Raw genomic sequence first — 26,895 nt, 5'->3', positions numbered from 1 at the left:
AATGCCCATTTTCTATTTTGGCCTAAGGATCCCCATAGAAAGTTACGTTGCAAGTTTTGATTCTTTTAAGCACCCATTTTGGTGTTGCTAACACAGAGAAAAGATATAGAGGCATCGATTGTAAAACGGCCTTAACCAGCACCATATGACTGGCCATATTAAGGGCTCTATATGTCCAGGAAGAAAGGCGGGCTTCAAGCTTTTCGAGGAGAAAATGCCATGAGGCATGTTTAATAGCTGAATCAGTTAATGGGGCGCCTAAATACTTTGAGGGAAGGGAGGCTTTAGAGAATCCAAGGATGCGAGATATAGAGGATTGAGTGGAGTGGGGAGTGTGAAAAAAGAAGATTTGGGATTTTGCAGTGTTGATGCTGGCTCTAGATGCTTCCGAATATTCATCAAGCAGAGATTTAAATTTAAAAGCTTCTTGAACTGAAGGGTGCCCAAACAACATGTTTTCATCTACAAACTGTTGATGAGTGATGGCTGGGGAATCATGGATAGAGATGCCTCTGATCTGCTGAGTATGAAGAGCATTCTTTATTAGACGTCCTAGCCCTTCAGCCATTAACACAAAAAGAAAGGGAGAGAGAGGGTCTCCTTGGCGAATGCCTCTTGAGGGGTGGAAAGGATGAGAGGGAATACCATTTACTAAAATAGAGAAAAAAGTGGAGGAGACCAAATTCATTACCCATTCGACCCAGATAGGAGAGAAACCAAAGGCAATAAGCATTATTTGCATGTATATCTAGCTTAATTTGTCAAAAGCTTTTGAGAGATCAATTTTGAGAAGCATACCTGCTTTTTTGCTGTGCTTTAAAGAATGAATGATCTCATGTGTGAGGATGATGCCGTCAATGATTTTTCGTCCTTCTACATATCCCGATTGTTCTGGCAATATTAGCATGGGAAGCAACGGTTTCAGGCGGGAGGCTATGACTTTGTAGATAACATTGCAGAGAGATGTTAGCCTAAATTTTTCCAGAGTTATAGAATGCTCTTCTTTAGGTATGAGTGCAATAAAGGTGGCATTTAGAGATGGAAGCAACTAATGCAAAGTTCGAGATTCTTCCACAACCTGCCAAACATCCACTTTGATGAGATCCCAGATTTTATGAAAGAAGTTGGACGTGAATCCATCTGGTCTAGGAGCTTTCCCCTCTTTGAGTTGATTCATTGCTGCTTCAACTTCCGGTAAAGTAATTGGTCTAAGGAGTAATTGATTATGTTCCTCCGTGATGATTTTAGGGATATGCTGGAGAATCTGTTCTATTGCCGGCTGTCTGTTGATTTGTGGCTCCCGATGAACATTTTTGAAACGCTAGAGTAACTCTCTTTTAATATTAGCGTGTTGTTCCATCCTTTCTGCCTGCTGATTCTGAATTTGTGTGATTTTATTGTGCATTCTTGTTTGAATGGTGGTGTGGTGAAAGAATTTTGTGTTCTGCTCTCCCTCTTTTAGCCATTTTACTCTGGATTTCTGCCTCCAGAGGATCTCTTCTTGCTTTCTTCTTTCATCCAGTTGCTTCTGAAGGTTCTATTCTTTTTCGACCAAAGTTTCTGTCCTTCCGTCAGTAATTATTTGTTGCTGAATTTCCATCATTTCTTGTGCTAGAGCTCTTTGGGCTTGAAAGATATTTCCAAAGGTCGTTTGATTCCATTGCTTGATATGTGCTTTGAGATGTTTAAGTTGTTGTTGAAGTTGATACATTTTTTATCCTTCTGGGGGTATGAAACTTTTCCAAACGGAGATGACCATAGTACTGAAATCCGGGTGGGTAAGCCAAAATGCTTCAAAGCGGAAGGGTTTCCTTGTGGATTTTCCAGGTGGACGTTGGTGGCCACCCACCTATCCCATTTGGACCCCCACAACTGTCTCTTTCAGTTTTTCAGTTTCCTTAATTATAGCACAGTTTACTATTTTTAGCAGTTTTTCGGGTCCTAAACTTCCGGAGTCGTTTTGAGGCCCTAAACGATGTTTTTTGGGAAATCCACCGCCAACGATTTTTTTGATAAAAATCGTCTTTTCCGTCGTATTCCTCGGAGAGATCTTTCCAACGGGCTATCATGCGCGTCAAACGGAGATAATACGACCAATTCGCGACCCCGGGAAGTTGGCTGTCCAACTCACCCCAAAACGGGGCCCACAATTTGGCGTTTCATCTTCTAGGGTTAGGTTTTGGAATGTGAAGGGTTTTCCATTGTTTCTCAATAATAAATAGGCCTTCGAGCCTCATTGTAAAGACACTTCGAAACAGTTCAGAGGCATGTAGCCGACACATCTCTTCTTAGAGATAAGCTATCATCGCCCTAGCTGGGTTATTTCTATTTGTAAGCATATTTCAGTATTCTCCATTAATGAAATGAAGTATTATTTCCGCTGCATCTCTGTTTTTACGGTTATCGCATCTCTGTATTTATGGTTATCTCTGTAATCTATTGCGTTCCTGCTTAAATCCGGATCAGTGGTATCAGAGCGGTCTGCTTTTTCTCTGTTTTTCTTTGCATATCCCCAACGAGGTTGGGATATAAGGAGTTAGGGCTTGAATTGGTCGAACCTTTGCAAGACCAGCCTCGCAAATCTCGACGACCTCCCATGGCGGATGAGAAGAAAGACGAGGGGGCAGGAGATCCTATCAGAATCTTGCTCGAAGAAGCCCTCGAGCGGCAAAGGAACGCGATGATGGATAGCTTTGCGCAGATCCTTCAGCGGCTACCCAGAGGCGACACATCGGCTTCCAATAGCTACTCTGGAAACGCCACACCGTTTAAGGTACAAGTTAATTTTGAAATCCCCATCTTCGAGGGTCAAATAGACGCAGATGCCGTAGATAAATGGTTAAATATGCTAGATGGGTATTTTTCTGTTCATGAATTTTCAAGTCGAGAAAAGATTATTTTCGCTCTTCTCAAAGCAGGCCCCCACATCAAGGACTGGTGGGAAACATACTGCGAGCAGAAGGATGAAAGTACAGGTTCACTGTTTTCAGCCGCCCCCACTTGGAATGACTTCCGGGATGCCATCAAGGAGTAGTACTACCCTGTAAAAAGCTATGAGGACAAATACATCAAATGGACCACACTGCGGCAGGGACGAGACCAAGATGTACCAAAGTTCACAAATATTTTTCATACCCTTCGCACACAGTTGGGTATCAAAGATTCTTAGCTGCATCTGGTACTCAAATACCGCGGCTACCTACACAGATACATCCAGGAAGAGATGGAGTTCTTGAACATCTCCTCACTCGGCACAGCATACCGATACGCTGTCAAAATCGAGCAAAAGTTCAAACAGAAGAAGCGAGACTTTGGATCTGCAAATCCGAAGCCCAAAGGACAAAGCCAAGGCGGGGTGACCCAAGACAACCCCTCTACGCTGCAAGAAAAGAACAACACCACGAAGCCGAAGAAGGACACAGGAAAGTGGTGTGAGTTCCACAAGAGTCCCACTCATAACACAAGTGAGTGTCGGACCAAGCAGTCGCTGGTGGCCGAGTTGAAGGTTTCCGAATCAGATGCATGTTCCGACTCTGAGTCAGAACCCGACAAGGGGAATGACAAAGGGAAGCAGATCATTGATGCGGATCCCAGCGCCACTGTTGCTACTGCCAAGATCCAGAAAAATGAGCCCGAAGATCTAGAGGAGGGGGAACGTCTTTTCCACTCACAGATGTGGGTGAAGGGTTCACCGCTGCAATTCATTGTCGACAGTGGCAGCCAAAAGAACCCCATTTCAGCAGAGGTCGTGAAGCGGTTGGGCCTACCAACTACACCACACCCACAGCCGTACAGTATCGGTTGGCTTCACGAAGGACGAGATCTCAAAGTTCGCCAGCAGTGCCGCCTTCCCTACAGCATCAAGCCCTTCATAGACGAGGTATTGTGTGATGTTACACCTCTGGATGTTTGTGATGTACTATTAGGCCAACCATACTTGTGGAGGCGACATGCTGTGTATGAGTCAAGGCCTCGCGCTGTCATCATTTCGTTGGATAATTCATTATACAGGATACCGGAGGTAGCCCCACCTACCGCCACCTCTTTGATCACTGCTAAGAAAGGCAGCAAGCTCATCTCACAGACTAGGAAATTTATTTTCTGTCTGGTTCGCTCCCAAAGTAAGGGGAAGATCGGTTCTACATCCATGACCCCCGTGAAGGGTTCCTCCACACAGCAGCAGCAACAGAGGGATACAGTCTTGACAGAACACAGGAACAACTTCTCCTTACCCGGAGGGGTACCACACAAGTTTCAGGTGGGCAACAAAGTTTGGTTACATTTGCAGAGGGAGCGCCTTACTAGAACCCATCAGAAACTCAGATCGCTTCGACATGGTCCTTACACCAGTAACAAGGCCATGGGCAACAATGCTTTGAAGCACAGCATTCCTCCATTCCTTCGCTTGCACCGATTTTTCAATGTGGACCATCGCCGACCATGCTTCCCACCATTTCTGGACACATCAGAGATTGCAGAACAGCTCACTAGAGACCCAGCTCAGCAGAAGCTTCCTCATCTCAGGGAGGAACTCAACGCAATGGGGACCATTGCTTCCTAAGGGGGGAGGAATGATCCAGGTGGACGTTGGTGGCCACCCACCTATCCCATTTGGACCCCCACAACTGTCTCTTTCAGTTTTTCAGTTTCCTTAATTATAGCATAGTTTACTATTTTTAGCAGTTTTTCGGGTCCTAAACTTCCGGAGCCGTTTTGAGGCCCTAAACGACGTTTTTTGGGAAATCCACCGCCAACGATTTTTTTGATAAAAATCGTCTTTTCTGTCATAGTCCTCGGAGAGATCTTTCCAACGGGCTATCATGTGCGTCAAACGGAGATAATACGACCAATTCGCGACCCCGGGAAGTTGGCTGTCCAACTCACCCCAAAACGGGGCCCACAATTTGGCGTTTCATCTTCTAGGGTTAGGTTTTGGAATGTGAAGGGTTTTCCATTGTTTCTCAATAATAAATAGGCCTTCGAGCCTCATTGTAAAGACACTTCGAAACAGTTCAGAGGCATGTAGCCGACACATCTCTTCTCAGAGATAAGCTACCATCACCCTAGCTGGGTTATTTCTATTTGTAAGCATATTTCAGTATTCTCCATTAATGAAATGAAGTATTATTTCCGCTACATCTCTGTTTTTATGGTTATCGCATCTCTGTATTTATGGTTATCTCTGTAATCTATTGCGTTCCTGCTTAAATCCGGATCACCATAGTACTGAAATCAAGGTGGGTAAGCCAAAATGCTTCAAAGCGGAAGGGTTTCCTTGTGGAGTTTCCAGGTCTTTACCATTGCAATGATATGGGCCAATGAACTAACCCCGAAAGTGGCAAGATTGAGGCAGTAAAATCTCCTCCTACATGAATTGCATTGTCAGATAACAAGAAGCGATCCAGTCGCAAGGCTATTTGCTGCGAGCCTGATCTTTTATTGTTCCAGGTGTACATTCCATTGTTAAAAGGCAGATCGATGAGCCAGTTATTTTGTATGAAATCCTTGAAGTGGCTACTTTCCATATCTAGTCTGACCCAACCTCCATTCTTTTCTTCAAGCTTAGTGATCATATCGAAGTCACCCCCTGCAATCTAGAGTGCATGGGATCTGGTGGAGTTCATCCTTGCAATTGTGTTCAACAATGCCAATTTGTTCGCAACATCCTGAGGGAAATAGACATTGGTGAGATGTCCATGAATATTGGTCCCAATAATATGAAAAGTTGCTTGAATGAGATTATGATTCACATGAAAATCAGTGAGCGAAATAGCCTGTGTATCCCAAGCTATTGCCAGTGCCCCTGAAGCTCTCGAAGCATCCACTACTACTGACTGGCTTCCTGGCCAGGATTTTGAGAGAATGGTACCGATGGTATTACTGTTACATTTTGTCTTTTGGATGAAGAAAATGTGAGCTGTATCATGTTTTTTTATCATTTTGTACTTCACATGGCTGTTTGACCCTCTTAGGTTCCAAGATGTGAGCTTCATGGTTCAAGATTGGGTAGCGGCCTGTAGTAATTTATAAACTTGGAATATCTTCCTGACTCCGTCAAAATTTCCCCGATGATGATGGTTCTTTATAGATCTGTCTTTCTTCCTCATTTCTTGGTATCTTTGGGGAGGTTTTTCCCATCCCATTGACTGCCCGCTTGAATCCCTAGAGTTCGCTGCTGATGTGCTCTAGAAAGGATTACCTCCAGACTTTCTAGTTGTCTATCTGGGATTTTATCAAACTCTTTCCTTCTATAGGCTTGCTCAAGGCTGAATATGTCTAGATCCCCAATGTCAATACTTTCAGGTTCCTCTTCCATATGTTTGGGCTCACTGCTTCCTGCTACTAAGTCATTTGAATGAATTGGTTCTTGGAGAAAGATATCCATTTCCATTCCATTGTTCCTCGATTCAGATTCCTTGGTGGGCTTGGATGTAGGGCTTGTCAGGGTCTGAGATGGCTTCAGGTCTTTCCTAGTGGCTGATGGCTGGATTACCAAAGATGGCTCGAGTATATCTTCGTTGCGGGTGGAGGGTTCAGAGTCATTTAAAGTTGATTGAGCTAAGATGTCAAAGCTGTTGCTAGTGGAGGGTATGGTTGAGTTGGCTGTGGGATTTTTGGATCTTGAAGCGGTCTTTTTGTGGTGCTTTTTCCTGGTGTTGACTTTAGTAAATCCTTCCTCATCAGTTTTTTCTGAGGTGGTATTGGTTTTGGGGTTTACGTTTAGGGGGCAGTCACAGAAAAGATGACCATGTGCATGGCATTTTCTACATCTAAAAGGAACATGTTCATAGTCTATAGGCTGAATCCATTCAAAATCATCATGATATAGACTTACTGAGTCTAGAAGTGCCTTGTCTAGATGCATATAGACACAGACGTGAGCATAGGAAGTATACCTTCTTAGTTTCATTTCTTCGGCTATCTTTATGAAGTCGCCCAAACCATTTCCAATGTCTTTTAGAGATTCTTCATCCCAGTACTCTAATGGAAGGGAATACAGGCGGATCCAAACAGGCAGCCAACTGAAATCCTCTCTGTCTAGATTGAATCTTTCTTTCCAGTCTCTAAGATACAAGCTTGCGGAGTTGAAGAAATAGGGGCTGTCGTCTAGAACTCTGTTACGATCTTCTATGCAGTTGAAGACAGCCGTAAAGAAGCCTTTGGGTCCGAGTTGCAGGGTTACATGTCCTTTGGGTTTCCATTTGGCCGCAACCCATCCCTGCAGGGCTTTCTCTGTCGGCCAGAAGCCAATAAATTTCCATATGAGAGAGTGGTCCTTCATAAATTGGATTTGAGCATTGATCCGGTGACTCGGTAGTTCTATATTGGGTAGCTCTACTGCAATGGGTTTGTAGGTGGCCGAGGTAGCTTTGGGGACCTCTCTGTTCAATGTCGGATTGTCTTGCTGCTGAGTCTGAGGCAGTGCCTCCGTGTCCTGTGGTACTTTTTGTTTCCCCTGCTCTGTTGGGTTAGTCTTCTTTGCAGCGCTGATGGGCTCTGCCATGTCAAAATCCCTTTCAGTCCCATTGCAGATCCGTATCGTGCTGCTGCCACTTGGGGGAGGCTCTGTGTCCTCCCCCGAAAGGGGATCCACAATAGTGGATCTGAAGGCTAGGTTGTGCGGTTCCTAGGGATGCTGAGTTTCTGCAGGTTTGTCGAAGTTCATAGAGAATTAGATGCTATAAAGCTTACCCGAAACCCTAAGATGCAGAGCTCCTCATGCTCAGGGGTTTTCCATTTTTGTGACATTTGACATCGAATGTAAAGGCTAATGATGGATCTAATTGCTATCAAGTTAAATTATGAATTTGAATAGATAAACATGAGATACTTGTTAACTATTTAGAAAATTCATGTCAAGTTTATCTTGGTTTAATAATAATTGTTTTATGAATTCTATTTCCTTAATGCAATCATATCTTTTTAATTTGAATTCATTTTATTTGAATTTGGATGTATGTTCACCAGAGATCTAATGATTATTTATCAGATAGCTAAATACATATACTTGCTTGAACTATTACTAAATCTTGGAACTATTTCCTTGGCTTATTGACTTCATTTTTATTTCAAATTCAAAGCTGGTCCAAATCCCTTTTTATCTTTCCCTTGGTTGAGAGAGGGACTAATTTTTCCTTCAATCGAGATAGATTTAAGATTTATTTTATGTTATTTGCTTGTTATAGTAGATGCCCATTTAGTTTTAATTATTGCATTCTAGAAATCCTCTTATACATGGGTAGCCTTTAGAGTGGCTTGGATGAGCCATTAATTCAGCTTAAGGATCACTTTCTTGCATGAACTGTGCAAGAGGGTAGATCTGATGTCTCTTTCATATTGGAAACTAATAGACATACTGTAAGCCAATAGAGAAAGAGAGAGGGTAACTGGAACTAATTGAACCAGTCATAACCACCATTCCAAATGGAAAACGTGGTGATTTAAATTCCCGTCCAAATGGTCTCTCTTACATGTAACTTGATGAGGTCATTTTTTACCATCAACACAAACAAAAATTGAGGATCAGAGAGTGGATAAAACCATTCAAGTAGAACCATCTAGAGAAGGTCAAAAAATAACCAAGGAAGCTAAGATATTATTGCATGATGCTAGAGAGAATGTGGGAGCACCCACTTCACAACGCAGGAAGAGAAGGTCAATTGATCAGTACACTGGATACATGGCTTTAATGACTAATATTATAGAGACTGATCCATCCTCTTTCGAGGAAGAAATAGAGAAACATGTATGGGTTGATGCAATGGTGGATGAATATGATTCCATTATAAAGAACAATGTTTGGGAAGTGGTCCCAAGACCAGCAGATAAATCAGTTGTGGGTTTGAGATGGATCTTCAAGGTAAATCATGTGGTAGACAGAAGCATAAGGCCAATTTTGTGGCCAAAGGATTCTATCAAGTTGACGGAATTGACTATGAGGAGACCTTTTCTCCTGTAACAAGGTACTCATCCATTAGATCAATTCTTGCATTAGATGTGTAGATGGGGTAGAAGATCCACAAGATGGATGTGAAAAAAGCATTCCTCAATGGAGTTATTGAGGAGGAGGTGTACATTTAGAAATAAGAAGGTTTTGAGACCTTTGATCGAGAGTCGCATGTGTGTAGACTCAAGTGAGCATTGCACAATCTCAAGAAATCATCCTATGCATGATACACCAGGATCAACAACTATCTCACCAATTTGGGTTTCACTAAAAGTGAAGCAGATGCAAACCTTTATCATATCTTGGTTGAAAGTAAATTTTTTATTATTGTCTTATATGTTGATGATTTTATTTTAATTGGTGACAAGAAGTTGAGCATATATTGAAAGGAGGACCTTGCAAGAGAATTTGAAATCATGGACATGGGACTCATGCACTACTTCCTCGGATTGGAAGTATGGAAGGAGATGGGGAAATGTTTGTCTCTCAAGAAAAATATGCAAATAATATACTGATAAGGTTCCACATGGAGAGTAGCAAACCCATGGAGACTCCTCTAGCAACCATTTGGAGGAAAGAGGATGCCACTTCAAATGAGGAAGTGGAGGCTACCATTTATCGGCAACTTGTGGTTTCACTAATGTATCTTGTGAACACATGACCAGATATGTGCTATGCAGTCAAACAACTGAGCCAAGCTATGGTTAGGCCAACCAAATTATTTTGGAAGGAAGCTAAGCATGTTCTACGGTACCTTAAAGGAACCACCTAGTTTGGACTACGATACAAATAGACAGAGGGAGTGAAGATATGTGGCTTCACAGATGTAGATTGGGCGAGGATTCCATTAGAATAGAAGAGTAAATTAGGAGGAATTTTCATTATTGGGTCCACAAATGTTTCTTGGTACAACAGGAAGAAAATATCTGTGGCACTCAACTCAGCAGAAGCAGAATACATGGCTGCCAGTCAAGCAACATGTGAGGCAATCTAGATGAGAAAGATTCTTGTGGGATTGTTTGGTTAGATGATGGATCCAACTATGATCTATAGTGATAATCATAGTTGCAATCAAGCTCTCTGAAAATACTATATTTCATGATTGATCCAAGAATACAGATATCTAGTATCCCCATCTATGAGTATGTGTGCAGAGGCGAATAATGTTGTTGGAATACATTCCTATAGAGGAACAAGATGCAGATACTTTGACAAAGGATTTGTCATGAGGAAAATTTGAGTTCCATAGAGGCAAGATAGGGGTGATAGCTAATCCCTTTCTTGCTGAGAGGGAGCGTCGAAAAATGGAGCAAGAAAATATCATTTTGACTTTTCCTTGGTCAAACTAGAGAAAATTCGAATTTCTATTTCAGTAGAAATCTTGGAGGTAGTTAATTGAGGTGACATGGCTTTTGTCACTCAGTTAACTTAGTTAATTCGAGTTGGAGGCCTTGAGTTCAAATAAGCATGAGTGATTGCTAATTATAGCAATCTAATTTAGTTAAATTGAGTTATTGTCAGTTAAACTAGTTCTAACTATTGGAGGAACTAGTGTAAGGTCTAGTTGTGTAGTGTGACTTCAATCACACTCAGTGATCATCCAGTTAACTGATCAATCAACCCAAAATAATTGTTTCATGTAGAGAATTTAAGTTACCCAATTGAGATAGAGATTCCAAGGCAATGTACTATCAATTTTAGATTATTCTGATGTGTACAGGTGGTGCATGCAATCAGAGATCAGCCTAAAGGAATTACAGAATTAAAATTGGGGAATTTACTACTTAATAGGGGCCTAATTCCTGAAGGAACAACATAAGGAAATAGGAGCTTGGAGGGAATGAAAATTGACTAATTGTTGGCCAGAGTCAGTAAGTTAGGAAAAGGGATATATTATACACTTGTAGGTTGTGCTCAGGCTTGAGCAAGCATATTTATTCATCTCTATTCTCTGGTCAATGAAATACATTTAGGAAGGGGTTTTGAGTAGTTTCTTTCCCCTAGATAAATATCTATGTATATGTGATGTTTCCTTTTACATGTCTATGATTTTTTTCTAGATTGTGAATTGATTCTACAGAGAAGTAGAGTAGCTTTAAGTCTTGTGTTTTAGTAAATTTCATGAGTAGTTTCAAATATACACATAATTTCTACAAATATCTTCTTCTTTGATGTGCACTTGATGATACTTAGACAAAAAATCAATCTTGGAGAACATTGTTTCTCCCCTTAGTTGATTGAATAGGTCATTAGCCCATGGCAACAAATACCGTTTCTTAATGGTTACTTTATTGAATTGTCTGTAATCATTACAGAGTCGGAGCATCCCATCCTTCTTCTTATAACACTGGAGCTTCCCACAATGACACACTTGGTCATATGTAGACTTTATCAAGACTTTCCTTTAGTTGTAGTTTTAACTCAACCAACTCAGGCATGCTCATCCGATATGGAGCGTTGAACGTTGGTGCTAGTCCATGCACCAATTCAATAAAGAAATCGACTTCCCTATGAGGAGGTAAACCTAGTACGTTTGCAGGAAACACTTACTCATATTGATGCATCACTGGATATTTCTTTCTTATTTCAATTTATTCTTACCCATCGTTGTCACTAGCTTCCTTATCGCAATATATTTTCACAAAAAGTAACTTATAGCCCTTTAAGCAACTGATTTTAGCCTACATTTCTATGATCAACCTCACTAAAATTGGCTTTCACTTGCCTTGTAAAATTCTTATTTCCCCAACATCATCTAGACATTCAATTTGATTTTTCAATTTTGGCCTTCTCATCCTTGAGATATGGCACATATCTCAACAACTCCAGGAACTTAGTGACATACTCATCTTTCGTCATTTTCCCATCTTGAGTTCATAGAACTCTTTTTCTTTGTTGTCATAGTATCGCTTAGAAAAATATTAATTCTTGAAAATATCCTCAATTCATTCCAAGCTAACCCCTCTTCCATGATACCTTTTAATTGCTTCAAATATTCCCACCATATTTCTTCTTTTCCATTCAGAGTATAGGTGATAATATTGGCTTTCATGTTTCTAGAATAATCATGAATTCTGAAAAATTTCTTCATACCCAACAACCAAGCTCCCGCATCTTCAGAATCATTCATATCTCCATTAAATGTGGGTGTCTTAGCTTTCTTAAATTATTATAGCATATGGCCCTTTTCCTTTATTCTCTGATGTTGATTATGATGATACCTCCTAGCAGTAGAGATAAAATATATACTAGAATGATGCACATAAGTGCCAGTTCTTCCTTCTGGGGTACTCAGTGGTGCATCTCCTTTCACTATGTCTTCACTTCCTTGCTTATGCCTCTTCCTAGACCTGCTACAATCTATCCCATTTTTTTATCTACAGAATCCTAAGGAATTATCTTGTCTCTACGGCTAGTTTGCAACTCATGTTGACTCCGCAAATGTAAATCGTAGAACCTTTGCAAAATAACTACATTTATCTCAGCTTTCCTCTCCAACCTTTCATTGTCTTCCTTCAAGATTATGACCTTAGGCCTTAGGCTCCTCAAAGTGTCAATCTAATAAGGAGAGATTTCCCCTCCTCCTTGACCAGTTTATCTTCCTTCTTCATTTGTTTAGACCCCTTCACTTCCATGTTGTGACTGATCATAACTATACTACACCATTCCTGTTATATACCTAGGGGGGATAATATGGGGTACCAAGGGAGGTACCCAAGGTAATAATGTAATAATGGGATGGGCCATAGTAATAAATAAGGGGGTTAACCCATATCATGTAAGGGACCACAAGTAGTTAATAATAATGTAATGGGCCCATGGTATTAGTTGATGGTATGAGGGAACCATGGTAATGACCCATGGTATTGTATGTATAAGGCCTATATAGAGGCTAGAGACTCCATGTCAAGGAATATAGTGAAGGATTATTGTATGAACAGGCATATGGCTTGTGGAGTGTTCTCCTTCCTTAAGGAGTGAATGTATGGTGTTGCCCTACCTTAAGGGTTTGATCAATAAAGAAGCATTTCTATCTATTTCTATCTTGTTATTCTTGGGTTATTTCTATTATCATAATATCTTTGGGTCAAAGCTATAACAAGTGGTATCAGAGCTACAACAAGTGGTATCAGAGCACTTTCTTGGGCACAAAAGTGGAGATTTTTTTTTAATTTTTTGCAGGATTTCGGGGGCGGCGAGTTGCAGATCAGATCTGTACGTTTTGGTGCAAGATCTGCAAAATATAATTGCAGATCTATATTCTTTGTGAAAAAATAGCCGATTTAAAAAAAAATCGGTTGAATCGGAGTCCGGATGAAGGAGATATCGCTGATCTAAAAATCAGTGGGGTTGCAGACAATTTTTCAGGGCAGCGAGTTTGCGGCGCAGATCTGGACGTCCTGGTGCACGATCTGCAAAATCTAATTGTAGATCTGGAATCTTTGTGAAAAAATACCTAATTAAAAAAAAAAAATCAGTCGAAACGGAGTCCGGATGAGGGAGATATCGCTGATTTAAAATCAGCTCTTTTTTGCAGAAATATTGGTGACGACAGGAGAGTTGCAGTGCAAGATTTGAAATTTCATTGCCTGGATCAAAATTTCTATCACATGGGCAGATGCAGAATGGTTGTTCCATTTCTGAAAACAGGTCATAATAGGGATTCTGAGCAATATTGACGAAACTGTGGCAATTTCAAATTTTCGCCAAGTAAGTGAATTTTTCTCAAACCCTCTTCATGGAGATGATATATTTTACAGGGAAAGATAATGGTCCTACTATTGAAGAATTCATACAGAGATACAAGTACATACGTGGGACACATTGGAAGATTCTAATGAAGCTTAATATGAGAGATGAAGCTGAAAAATGGTGGTTATCACTTGACCACAAGCAGTTGACCAAACTTTCAGATGCAGAATTTGAAAAACTTTTTTTGGACAAATGGGCTCGGGCTAGAAAAAAGGAGAATGAGACACATAAGGGGTTATTTGCTACATGTGTCTCCTTATTGCAGGTTCATGGATTGATTCAGAAAGAGAAGATCATTGTTTCTATAAATCCTAGTTGCAAGCATAATTTCATCAATGTTAATTTGGCAAAAAAATTGCAAGTTCCAGCAAAACAAATTGAAAATACACAGGTTGATGATGAGGTTGTTCAAATTTATAAGGATTTGAAGCTTTCTATGGATAAGTATGTGTTGCATAGTGATTTTTATGCTTCAAATATGGATAACATAGATGTTGTTTTGGGATACCCTTGGATGGAATCAGTGGGTACCATCAATATTAATGTACAGAAGAAATACCTGAAGCTCTGGTATAAAAAGAAGAAAATTACATTACATGATATTTCCATTAAAACAGGTAGAGTGCAAGGAGGCTGAAGCAGAAGATGTTCCAGGGTCTGACATATTAGATGATGAGCCAGTGATGATAGACAATCAAACACAAACAAAGATGGAAGCAGAAAAGGTTACAGATGCTGATACATCAGAGGAGGGCTCAGTGGTTGAAGTCATATTGGAAAAGAAGACACCACAGCAGGCACCACAGCAGGGTGAATTAAAGAAAAAGACATAGTGGGTTAAAACTTCAACATATCATCACCCATATCACCCCGCAAGATGGCAACCAATTAGCCACAAGGACAACAACCCCCGTATGACGGATAGCGAGGAGCGAAGATCCACCTACTACACATCAACACAAAAGAGCTTCCATGGTCAACTTCCATCTCAAGCGAGCGAGGCACCAGCAAGATCGAGGGTTCACATTTCTCTTGGATGGCTAGATGCATGTGCATGGTACCAGTGGACTACTCTTTTGAGTAGATCTTATTATTTGTGTTCTTCCCATGTTTCAGGGACGAAACATGCTAAGGGGGGTGGAGTGTTATATACCTAGGGGGGATAATATGGGGTACCAAGGGAGGTACCCAAGGTAATAATGTAATAATGGGATGGGCCATAGTAATAAATAAGGGGGTTAATCCATATCATGTAAGGGACCACAAGTAGTTAATAATAATGTAATGGGCCCATGGTATTAGTAGATCTTTTGAGTAGATCTTATTATTTGTGTTCTTCCCATGTTTCGGGGACGAAACATGCTAAGGGGGGTGGAGTGTTATATACCTAGGGGGGATAATATGGGGTACCAAGGGAGGTACCCAAGGTAATAATGTAATAATGGGATGGGCCATAGTAATAAATAAGGGGGTTAACCCATATCATGTAAGGGACTCTCTTGTAACCCCTGTGGGTACCCCTTCAAGTAGTAGTGCATTAGACAGAACCGCGCACGGACTGTCTTCCACGTACCCTCTAGGTATATCGGAAGCCCCCTAGGCTCCCTTGAAACCTCGCCATAGATAAACCGTTGGCCGTCTTGCGGCTACAGTACACCGAGAACAGCACTAGGAGAGATTACTCGCTCGTACGATAGGGTAGTCGGGTTGTATGGCTAAGGGTACGGTCGATCCTCCTTAGTTAGAGCCCTGAAACATTGGGCCGAGTACTACTGCCAGACCCTTATGTATATTGCGATCTGTAGCACCTGACACTCCTCAAGACCATAGTTCCCTTTTCTATCGAGGGATCACACATCATCTCTTCCAGATCCGCTTGTGCAAAGGGGTGCAGCAGCAGCAGACATCAGTCCCGCAGTCTCGAGTTTGCAGATCAGCTATTCCGATCTATTAGATCCATCAGATCCACAGAAGCAGTCTGTTCCGCCGCCCAGAGCTATCAGATCCGCCATTCAGATCTCTCAGATCCACCAGATCGGAGTCGTTGTGAAGGGTTCCTATACCGGGGTATAATTTTCGCAGGACTTTTGGCCGCATTGACATTTTGAGGATTTGGCCACTGCAATATTGTTAAGGAAGGAGAACACTCCACAAGCCATATGCCTGTTCATACAATAATCCTTGACTATATTCCTTGACATGGAGTCTCTAGCCTCTATATAGGCTTCATACATACAATACCATGGGTCATTACCATGGTTCCCTCATACCATCAACTAATACCATGGGCCCATTACATTATTATTAACTACTTGTGGTCCCTTACATGATATGGGTTAACCCCCTTATTTATTACTATGGCCCATCCCATATCATGTAAGGGACCACAAGTAGTTAATAATAATGTAATGGGCCCATGGTATTAGTTGATGGTATGAGGGAACCATGGTAATGACCCATGGTATTGTATGTATGAGGCCTATATAGAGGCTAGAGACTCCATGTCAAGGAATATAGTGAAGGATTATTGTATGAACAGGCATATGGCTTGTGGAGTGTTCTCCTTCCTTAAGGAGTGAATGTATGGTGTTTCCCTACCTTAAGGGTTTGATCAATAAAGAAACATTTATATCTATTTCTATCTTGTTATTCTTGGGTTATTTCTATTATCATAATATCTTTGGGTCAGAGCTATAACAAGTGGTATCAGAGCTACAACAATTCCAATCCTCATTCTTATTTATTTCACTATCTTTTGTTGCATGTGATGTGTTTTCAATCACACACAACTGTTAGACACAAATTAATATAATAAATAGTGAAAAATCATGCTCGTGATCCTTTTTTTCAGAGTTGTTATGGCAGGCTGATTGAAACCACAATGTATATCAATATACAAGTATCAGGAATTAGTTATTATTAGCAATAATGTACAAGCCATATTTTAACACCTAAAGGTTTTTCTTATGAATATTCTATAAATCATTATGAGGCATTCTTGTGGGAATTTCGCTATTACTTACCCAAGATAGAGCTCATCGAGTCCAATTTTTGAACATAGATGCTTTGATGCCACTTGTAAACACCTTCCCACCTTAACCCAGGTGAAAAGGGTTCACTTTCTAATCCAATATCTCATGCATGGTTAGAGAGATGGGACAACTATTATTTTTTAAACCCAACATGAATGTCACTGCTGTGTTTGCCTCGGAAAGACGATTCTAATGATATAAAATTTTACCCTGATCGAATCTTTGGATCGAAAGTTATGGCCCTTTGGATTTCTAGTAAATTCAATGATGCCACATCATCATCTTGGCACGCAGTTCCCAGGTGGCCATCCTAGCCAGTGTTCCCATGCCACTTGGCAGTATGGTATTAGCTACTGACCCATTCATGGGTGGGATCCATAACCTCACGCTATGCACCACTTATCCCAATGGAACCCTTACCAAGGAGAACCTCGAATTACAAGCCAAATCCATAGTTTATAGTCATAGGTTGGATTATTACTCCAGTAGCAAATACTGCTTTAACCACATTGGGCCTGACCCCGACTACTACTCATCCATCGAGTCAGGAGGTTGAACCCGTCCTCAAATCACTCACCACAACAATAGTATGAACCTTAACTCTGTCCTTACTCACAACGACTTGGTCATGTGTCTGGTCATGAGGGATGGAGGAAAAAATGGCTAGAAAACAACAAAGCTTCATAGTCCTCTAGAAACAAGACCTCTGGAACATTCCAGATTCCACTAGAGTGGATTGGATAAGGCATAATTGGATCATCCACTTAACAAATTCCATGTCAAGACTCCATTAGGCTAACAAGATAAGGTCTATGAATAATATTATAAGGCCAAGCCTCATGCTTATGTCTATGAAGAGACCATCCCCAACTAGACTTCATCCAAAATTTGATTGAGATAACTCTTCTTGGGACTTGGGCTATGAGAGATACATTCACACTTGAATTCTGGTGGTTCTCATCGAAAAATTTTCCCACTTCTCGTTATGCGCTTTTTGTAAAAGAACTCAAACATGGGTCAACTACGGTGGTTCTATAAATTTCTGGACTTGTGCTATAGTCTAGCCATGGCCACAAATATTTTATGAGAATGTTTTTGTGCTAAATCTCCTGAGCTTACAAAGAGGTTACCCCCTCTAGGTTTGTAGACAACATATGGTGCTCAAAAGGCCACAAGGAGATCATTACTCTCCAAATCATTAGGAATCCCTCCTTCTAAGGCCACTCACAGGCTTAAACCATGAAAACAAATAAATGAATGATAATATTAAGAGCCAATGCTACCCAATGCACATTGTAGCCACATAGGTGGATACATATGCACTTATGTAAATGTCCTTCAAGCTACTAGACATGGAGATATTGACCTATGAAAGGTTTCTAGGCAATTTGTTAACATAAGTAATCAACATATGAATACCTGCTAATGGATCACCCATCAGGCTAAGCACCATGGATATCACAAACCATTCAAGCAAGAAGTTACCACGATATCTCAACAATGAGATAACACACCGATCAGGGTCTATCTTTGAGAGATTCAACATCAATGCATACATAACAGAGATGTAACATTATCAAAAGTGCATAGCACAAAAATCAAGTAATTCCAGGTCACGAGGACATGCACATAGGAATATACTATTTATTTAGACCAAAGCATTCATAAGGTTATAAAACTATAGTCCCAAAACTATGGTATTTTCTAAGAAGGACTTGGGGAACTCCTCCTTTTAAAAAATGAAGACTAGAGAGGAATAAATCCTCAACACTTCCATGTAGTCACATAAACGATATTATAAGTACTTTAGGTCAACATAATCGTAACCCTGTAACGAAAGGACTTATACACCAATCACTATTTCATTCATGACCTATGTCAATACATTATTCCAGTTCCTTTAAGCCAACAATAGCAGTATGATAGTCATTCATGTAGACAATAAGAACATAAACCATATTCAATACATTTATATACACCATTTCAGTTCATAAATGGAAACATATATTCGTTTTCATTTCAAATACATAAGAATACCTATCTTAGGAACTTTTTGGCAATTGAGTCTAGGATAATGACTCTCCACCCAAACATAGATAAATGGAGCCAGTGATTACTTGCAGCTATGATCCCTGAGCCATATTCCAGAGATTAAGGATTCTTTTTCTCCAAGGTTGAAACACAAACTTTAGTTGCTTTAGGGAATCCATAGACCTCTCCGCCTCCACCCTCCAACTTAATTGTAAGAAAAAAATACAAGGAATCGAGAGACTCATTATCTCACTCTTCACAACACAACACCATGGTTCCACCCAACTTGGGGACTCCAGAACCACAAAAAATCAAACATACAATAAGGAAGGCATCCAAAAATCCTCCAGAAATTTTCCGAGGAACAATTCCTCCACCCCAGTCTTTAGAAATTTTCCAAGAATCACCATCTCCACCCTTTGGCCAATGGGGACTCGAGAGGAAATTTCTTCCCCACTTGGAAATGATTTCCTCCTTGAGTTCTCTTGCCAACCAAAGGTGTTATGTTTCTCCTCTGCCTTCTCTCTATGCTATTTTTCCTCCAATTGTTCAATCCTGCCCTCTTGCTTCTCCCTGAAGTTCCCTCTTCGTAGCAATGGTCGTCCCCCTGCTCCTCTCTTCCCTTGCATTTTCCTCTTCCTTATCCTCGTATAACCTACTGACAATAACTATGCCAAAATTGTTAGCCAATGACAAGTGCCCACGTTTCACACCAAAAACTCCTTGTTTACTAGCTGTCACATCCAATCAATATTCCTCTTTCTCTTGCATGTTGTGACCTTCTTCCTTCAACAATGCTCTCATCCTAGAATTTATTCTGGGGTCCTCTTCTTGCCTACTTTTTCTTCAAAGGAACATGGCCTACGTACTTCCTTGTAGTTCTATTAAATTCAGGAACCAATCCATTATGACAGAAAACAACAAAATTTTAATGGTTGTCCCACAATTTCATATTTTCATGCCTTAAGGAAGTTACACCATCCCAGGAAAGCAACCGCCCAAGTCTCTGGAATCCATGTCCCATTACTCGGCCCATTTTATAAAAATATTTACAGTGTATACATGAGTGCATCTATTTGTTTTGTCACAATATATATGTATATACACACACACACACACACACAGACACACACATCTTTAGAGTGTTTAACCTAAGGAAAGGTTTACACCTTGAGGGATTCAATCTATTTTGATTCATGATAAATACAAAATTAATTGGATCTCTTATAGTATATAATTGACCCTAGGAACTCAAATAATATTCATTAAAAAAATTGTTGAAAATACTACTAGCACTATACATGGCAATGTAAATGGAAATAATTTCATAACACATATAAAAGGAGCTTCATCATTGATGCATTCGTCGTTCTAAATACCTTTGATGTATTGAAGAATTCATGGAAGTGATAACCAAAGGAACAATCAAGGGATTAACAAAACCTAAGTTTTTAATTGGAATTTATTTTATTTTATATTATTATTATTATTATGGACTAGGTTGAGTCTAGGCCAGGTCTAGCCCAAATGTTGGATGTTATCACCAGGGTTGTGCGAAGTTCATCTTCCCCTTTGAATTGTTTATTTCCTTCAAAGATGGCTTCTAACTTCAACCCCTCCCCATGAGATTTGAACCTGTGACCTGCTGGGGACTAAACCCCACATAAAACAATTAGTCTATATGTCATGGGTAGGTAAGTGGAGTTATCCAAGTGAGAGTTCTAATCTTGAATCTAACTTTCGATGTTAAGAGAGAACAATGGAGTGCCAACCACATGAGTAGTAAAATAGATGTGTGTCCATCGAAAAAATTCAAAATGATATCGGGATCAATAGAGTCACTATCGAATGAAGTCAAGTGATAAATTTCCAAGAGATCCCTTTTCATCCACACATTATAGACAATATTGATCAAAGGATTGTCAAAATTGCAAAGAAATAGGTATTTAAGTATTTGATATATTATGGTCATGATTATGGAAAAACACTTATTATAAGTAGGTCAAAATGATGTGTCAATGTAATGTGTATGGAGTAAAATATAGAAGAAATGAGAATATGAAGGAAATATTGGAGTCAAGTTTATCATTGGGTAAAATGTTAGTTTATTGGAAAAAAAGGACACAAAAACATTATTCATAATGGATTGAGTTATTATTGTAAAATTTGAGTTCAAAGTGGAGTCAAAGAGAGAGAGAGTTAAACATGTAAGCTAATGCCTAGCCGACAAGATCAACTCCTTGTTGATATTAGTCGATAATGTGAACTAAATCCCTATACAAGTAAGAACTTTTAGTTGAGCCTTGCAATTAATTAGAGAGTCAAATTTAAACCATTGAGTCATGTCCTAGTTAACTCAAGTCAAGTCATGATCATATAGAGTCTTAGTTGAGTTATAGTAAAATGTTTCCTTCATGTAAGTATACATAACAAACTCTATACATTGCCAAATACCTAAAATAAGTCAAGATTGGTAGAAAAAAGTAGCAATTTGACAAAGTTTGAAGGATTGATGTATTTGAGATCAACTAAGTAGATGTAGAATAAGAAATAATTTGGTCGAGCATTAAGCATAACACATTAAATACTTATTCAAATATTGAGTGTTGATCAAGAACTTTGTAGTAGTTGGTTTGAACACTTACAAAGAGTATTGATGACATGATAAAATAAGAATGCATTAAAGAAAGAGACATCAAATGATATACATACACACAAAGAGCTTGAAGGACCAAATAATGATATAATAATTATTGAACTGATTGAGCTCTTTGTATAAAAGCTGCAAAATAGTTCCTTGAGTTGTGATTGTGAAAGTAAATAAATGGTAGGTTGGTTTATGACACAGAATCTCAGTGACCCCAAAAAAAGAATCACTAAGAGTGAAAAATCACTGGAGCGCTAAACTAATAAGAGAATGGAAATGACCAACTATATGTGGCAAGCATAGAATCCTTGATGATTCCTAAGTTGAACGAAGATCTGCACTTAGTAGATGAAAAGATTGACATGTTGAACTCATTTATACTGAGATGGGGGGGAGGGTAAGTCATCAATTAGAATTCATTAATCATTCATTAAATTCATGGAGGTGCAACACAAGAGGAAACTATGCATAGAGTACCAAGTAGACAAGGGCACATGCAAATGGATCTTGGCGACAACAGTGAAGGAATCATAAGATATTTGTAGAAGGAGATAGATCAATGAAGTGGGGAAGGAGTTGTTAACAAATATTTCAATATGACACCATTCAATGACTGAATAACATGGGACAATTGGAGAGAGGGTTTTCAGAAAATATCCAAACCATTAGTTGACATGGAATATTGTTATAAAGTTGGATGAGGATTGGGACGAGGATGGTCAATATTTGTTAAATACTAATAAGAGGATTGGTCTATCTTAGTTCAAGGGTTGGGTTGATCTGAAAAGAAGAGAATTGTCGATGTTGTGTCTATCTTTCTTTTGCTACTATTAAGTCAAATACAATTTTTTTACTATTTTACACATGTTTGTAGCTGATATCCAACATATGTGTAGATGAAGTCTATAAGATAGACCAGGTCATAGGGAGATAGTTTGTGCAAAGTCACCTATGTTTAAAATGCATCTACTAATGTAATGTGTTATATTTGTCTATGGCAAGGCTAGTGAGCTAGATTCAAACCATTGTCTGTTGTAGTGCACTGCACATGTTCCTTGATTATGAAATAATGAAAGACTCATGGATTTCCCCCATTCGTGTTCATGAATGGATGAGTTGAATTATTGTTGTGGTTTGTCTGGTTTTGTTGCTATGATTTATATGGTTTAATATTGTTACTTTTGTACTCTTTGATCGCATGCGCAATAGGATATGTTGTTAGGAAAGTAGTGTTCTTGTTGTAATGACATTGTGGATGGTGAATAATAAGTAAAATAGTTAGAATAACGTCTTGTGAGACCCCGCGCGGTGCATAAAACCAAGATGGTTGTCATATGTTTGTCTATTAGGTGTCTCAACCTCTGAATGGTAACCTAAGCTCATAGTGTAACATAAACTGAACAATCTCATCTAACTACGGAAACTTGGTTTCAATAGTCCCCCATGGTACCTTACGTGAGATGTCATCCACTTTGTGGGTGATGTTGAAAGGGTTGGTGCTGAGTGGGTTTGCTGGCTAAAATTGTGCACCAAACTTAGGTATGTATGAACCTCGTGCCAACAAATGATTTTTTTGTCGAGACCAATATCATTGCATGATGGGATTTCTCTGTGACAATCATGTGGATACCATGGAATCCAACAAAAGATGAAATTACTCAGTGGTTCAAGTGAAAGTAGCACAAGTTTGTACCTAAAGAGATCAAGGAGTAGAGGATTAGCAATGAATATTGGTTGTAGAAGTACATGTTTACCGAGTTCCACAAAATTTTCTTTGTAGATTTCTTGAATATTTTAACTGTGGATTTAGTGGTTGAACAATAATAATATGACTTATCACTATAATGGACCAAGACAATGGACTCTAGAGGAGGTGCGCCAGTTGTAAGAAGTAAGTAATAAAGTCTCTCGCGCTTTGGATTTTTGGTTTGAAAGTGTGTTGGAAGGCTATACTATTGAGTTTTCAATAGAAGCGACAATGTCACATAGTGCAGCATAGAGGAAATTCTTGAAGGGTCCACGAGGCAGATTTATACGTTCACTGTCCTTGTTGGTCAAGATGTTGTTATGTGATCATGAAACTCTACTCATGGAATCATATACCATGAGAAACTAAACCACTTGTGTGTTGATGGGAAAATGGGGGAGAACCAAGAGGTAGTTTAAAGGGAGAGAAAGTGGAGAAATAGTAGGAAGAGCTGCGATGAAGTCCGAAAATGAGTATGGGACTGCAAATGTGAATATGTGGAGACAATATGGAGGCAAAAAATTTTGAGGGTGACACATTGAGGAGTGGACAGAGGTTTTGATGAAGTAATGTGAGAGGAGGCCGATCAACATCAATGCCTACTACAAGGAGAAGCCTAGGTAGTGGGGTGAGAAAAGGCCATTGGAGGATGAGGAGTAGCACAAGTGATCAGAGTTATGAGGGAACACAATTTGAAACCCCATGCACTGAGGTGGAGGAATAAGATAAAGTTATCCATGCAATACATAATTTATGAACCTTGGACAATAGAGTTAGACCATGCCTAGTGTTGAATCCATGACCCCATGTGCTTCCATGAATATTGAGGTAAGTACTCAACACATTGTGACAAATATTATAGAAGGTAATCATAGTCAAGGGAGTAGATCTAGTACTAGTAGTGGAGTTGGCCAAACAACAGGGGGAGTGTTGCAAGGTATTCAAGGTTTAGTTTATTGCACAAAACAATGCACATTTTTATAGTGGAGTAGTTGTTGTATTTGGTATCACTTCATTGGGAAGCACTGCATAAAACACAACGGAAGGAGTTGATCTAAGGATGCCTATGTTCCATGGTGCTGGAATTGAGGATCCAAGAAAACATTTGTTTTTCTATGAGTCTATTTGGAAAAAAGGTAGGCCCAATATGAGGCAAAAAATACTGTGCAATTGAAAGTTACCTTTAGAGACTGTGCATTAACTTGGTATATGAAGTGTAAAAGAGCAAATTTATATGGATAGACTAGGTCGTTGAATGAAATCAAGCAAGCTTTCATCAGGGAATTTCAAAATCCAAAGTTAGAGTCTCAATATATTACAAAAATAAAAGAAATTAAGCAAGGACCAAACAAGTTTTTTTGGTATTTTGATCAAAGATTCAAGATCTCAAGGATAGGTTGACATTTGAGATATCAAATGCATAACATAAGGAGTGGTTCATTTTAGGATAAATCCCTTGATGTAAGAGTCGATTGGTTCACATTCAGAAGCATTGGATATTGTGTTGAAGTTGGAATTTTCTTTAACAAGGAATGGAGAAAGTGACAGGCATGTCACAAGTGCAGTCTTAGATTGCTACATTAAGTGTGCCATCTGTAGGATAGAATGTCGTCACATAAATGAGTGTAAAGTATTGATAAATTATATGGCAACAGGGGCAGCTAATCTTCTTGCGTAAGGTAGAGGGTTGTGGTGCAAAGTTTGCCAAGTATGGGGTCATACCCCACAAAATTGTCCAATGATGCATAAATATGACATGACTGCACACACTCTATTTTGTGACATCTTCAAATCAGTGGGACATGATATCCACCATTTTTGTACATTAGATTTGATGCATGAACATACATTTGATTCATTTCGAGTAAGGGACCCGGGGGAACTAAAGTTGTGGCATCAGGCTTCAATCAGCCTGACCAAGGGAAAGGGATGGAAGATAGAGGCCTTGAAGGATCAACTAGGGGAAGAGCTAGATTTGGAAGAGGTTGAGGACCTATTTTTTTTTTATAATTGTGGAAAATAGGGACATCTTGCACATGATTTCCCTAACCCATGTTGCATGTGTACCTACTGTAGAGCACTAGACCATGCAACTGAAAACTGTTTGTAGTTGATTTCCAAGTGGTAGGAGAAGAAAGGGTTGAATGTAAAAATGATAGCAGTCAACAATTGTATAAAACACCCTTGACTTAACATGGTAACTCAAGGAGGTGTTAGGACAAGAACTGATGCTGCAGAATCTGGGGCTTACCAACTACACTGGGTTAGAAAGGCACTCAAACTTCCTCCAAGGTTTGATCTAGGAAAAGAGAAGGTGACTTACAAGGAATCCTAGAGATAGATGGTCACCATAGAATGGGATAGGCTAGACATACTTCGATAAGTTGTAAAGTCGGTAGTCTATGATGATACTACTCGCAGGGAGCCCGCGACTGAGGTAGATATGGTTCAAAATTTTCTACAGAGTTGCGTTGAGATGATAAGGAATGAACAGGTGCTAGAGAAGTTCTGGAGAATGGTGGAGAAGTGGGCTAAGGAGACAGAGGTAGCTACCACGTGAACATCACCGCGCACAATAAACCAAGTAGCACGAAGGAAAAGGATAGGAAATGAATTTAGGTTTGGCACACAAGTGGGAGATTATAATATGGATAATATCATATTGGATTTGGAATCTGATGTGAATATTATACTGAGAACATGTGGGAGATGATGGGGAGGCCAACGCTGTTGTGGTATCTTACTCAGTTGAGGCTAGACAATCAACATTGCAACTTCTAGATTGGTAGACTGGTGGGTGTGATGGTAGATACTAATGGCGCTAGGAGTACTATTGACTTTGAAGTCATAGAAATTGTGGCTGACACTAATTCATACCCTGCTATGTTGGGGATTGATTGGGAATTTGAAAATTAGGTGATCATCAACCTAAAAAAGAGAGATATGATCTTTCAGGTAATGGAAGTTTGAGTAATAACACCTTTGGATCCACAAGAAGGAGACTGGTATGTTGAGACAATTAGGGGAGAGTTAAGTTAGGAAGAGATGGATAATATTTACAATGTGACAGGTTACAGGGAGGATTACATGAATCCCATTGTTGATGGAATATTGATTTGGTGCAGTTTGGGATCCTATACTTTTGATTCAAAGGTGGCACTAGAAAACTAGCAAAGAAGATTGCACGAAGTGAGTACTTGAAGATGCACGAACTTCACTAGGGTAGTACGCTAGATTGGAACAATAGTGTGCAAATCGCCTCACTTTGATGGATTATCAGAAGTGAAATTTTTTTTGCTAGAATTCGAAGACCAGGTACTGAATAAACTAAGGATTTATGCACTAGATATTACATTGTGTACAATCTTAGCCAGGTGGTGGACAACACACAAGAGTCAGATCAAGGGATGGGCATAGTGTAGACAATTTCTCTACATCATGTTTGGGACCAATTTAGGGGTCCCTGGGGCCAAGTATACAAGAATGGGGTGTCCAAGGACTCACTTGAAACAATGTATCGTGACTTGGACCCGAGGACATGTACTTAAGCAAGAATGGGTACATTGATTTGTACATACATTGGACACCATCCCCATGAATTAATATATTTAGCTGGAAGTTTGCTGAGGAATAGTGGAATGGGACAAAATAACACAAATTTTTAAGGCCACTTTCAATTTTGAAGTGGAAGATCCAAAACTTGACAAGGTCCTGAAGGTAGTGTGACACAAGATTTTCA

Source organism: Pinus tabuliformis, chromosome 2_1 (assembly GCF_031772625.1).
Source record: "Pinus tabuliformis cultivar Carrire ecotype Pingquan chromosome 2_1, CPIR1, whole genome shotgun sequence".
NCBI lineage: Eukaryota > Viridiplantae > Streptophyta > Pinopsida > Pinales > Pinaceae > Pinus > Pinus tabuliformis.
The sequence above is the reverse complement of the archived record's forward strand: the minus strand, read 5'-3'. Positions refer to the sequence as shown.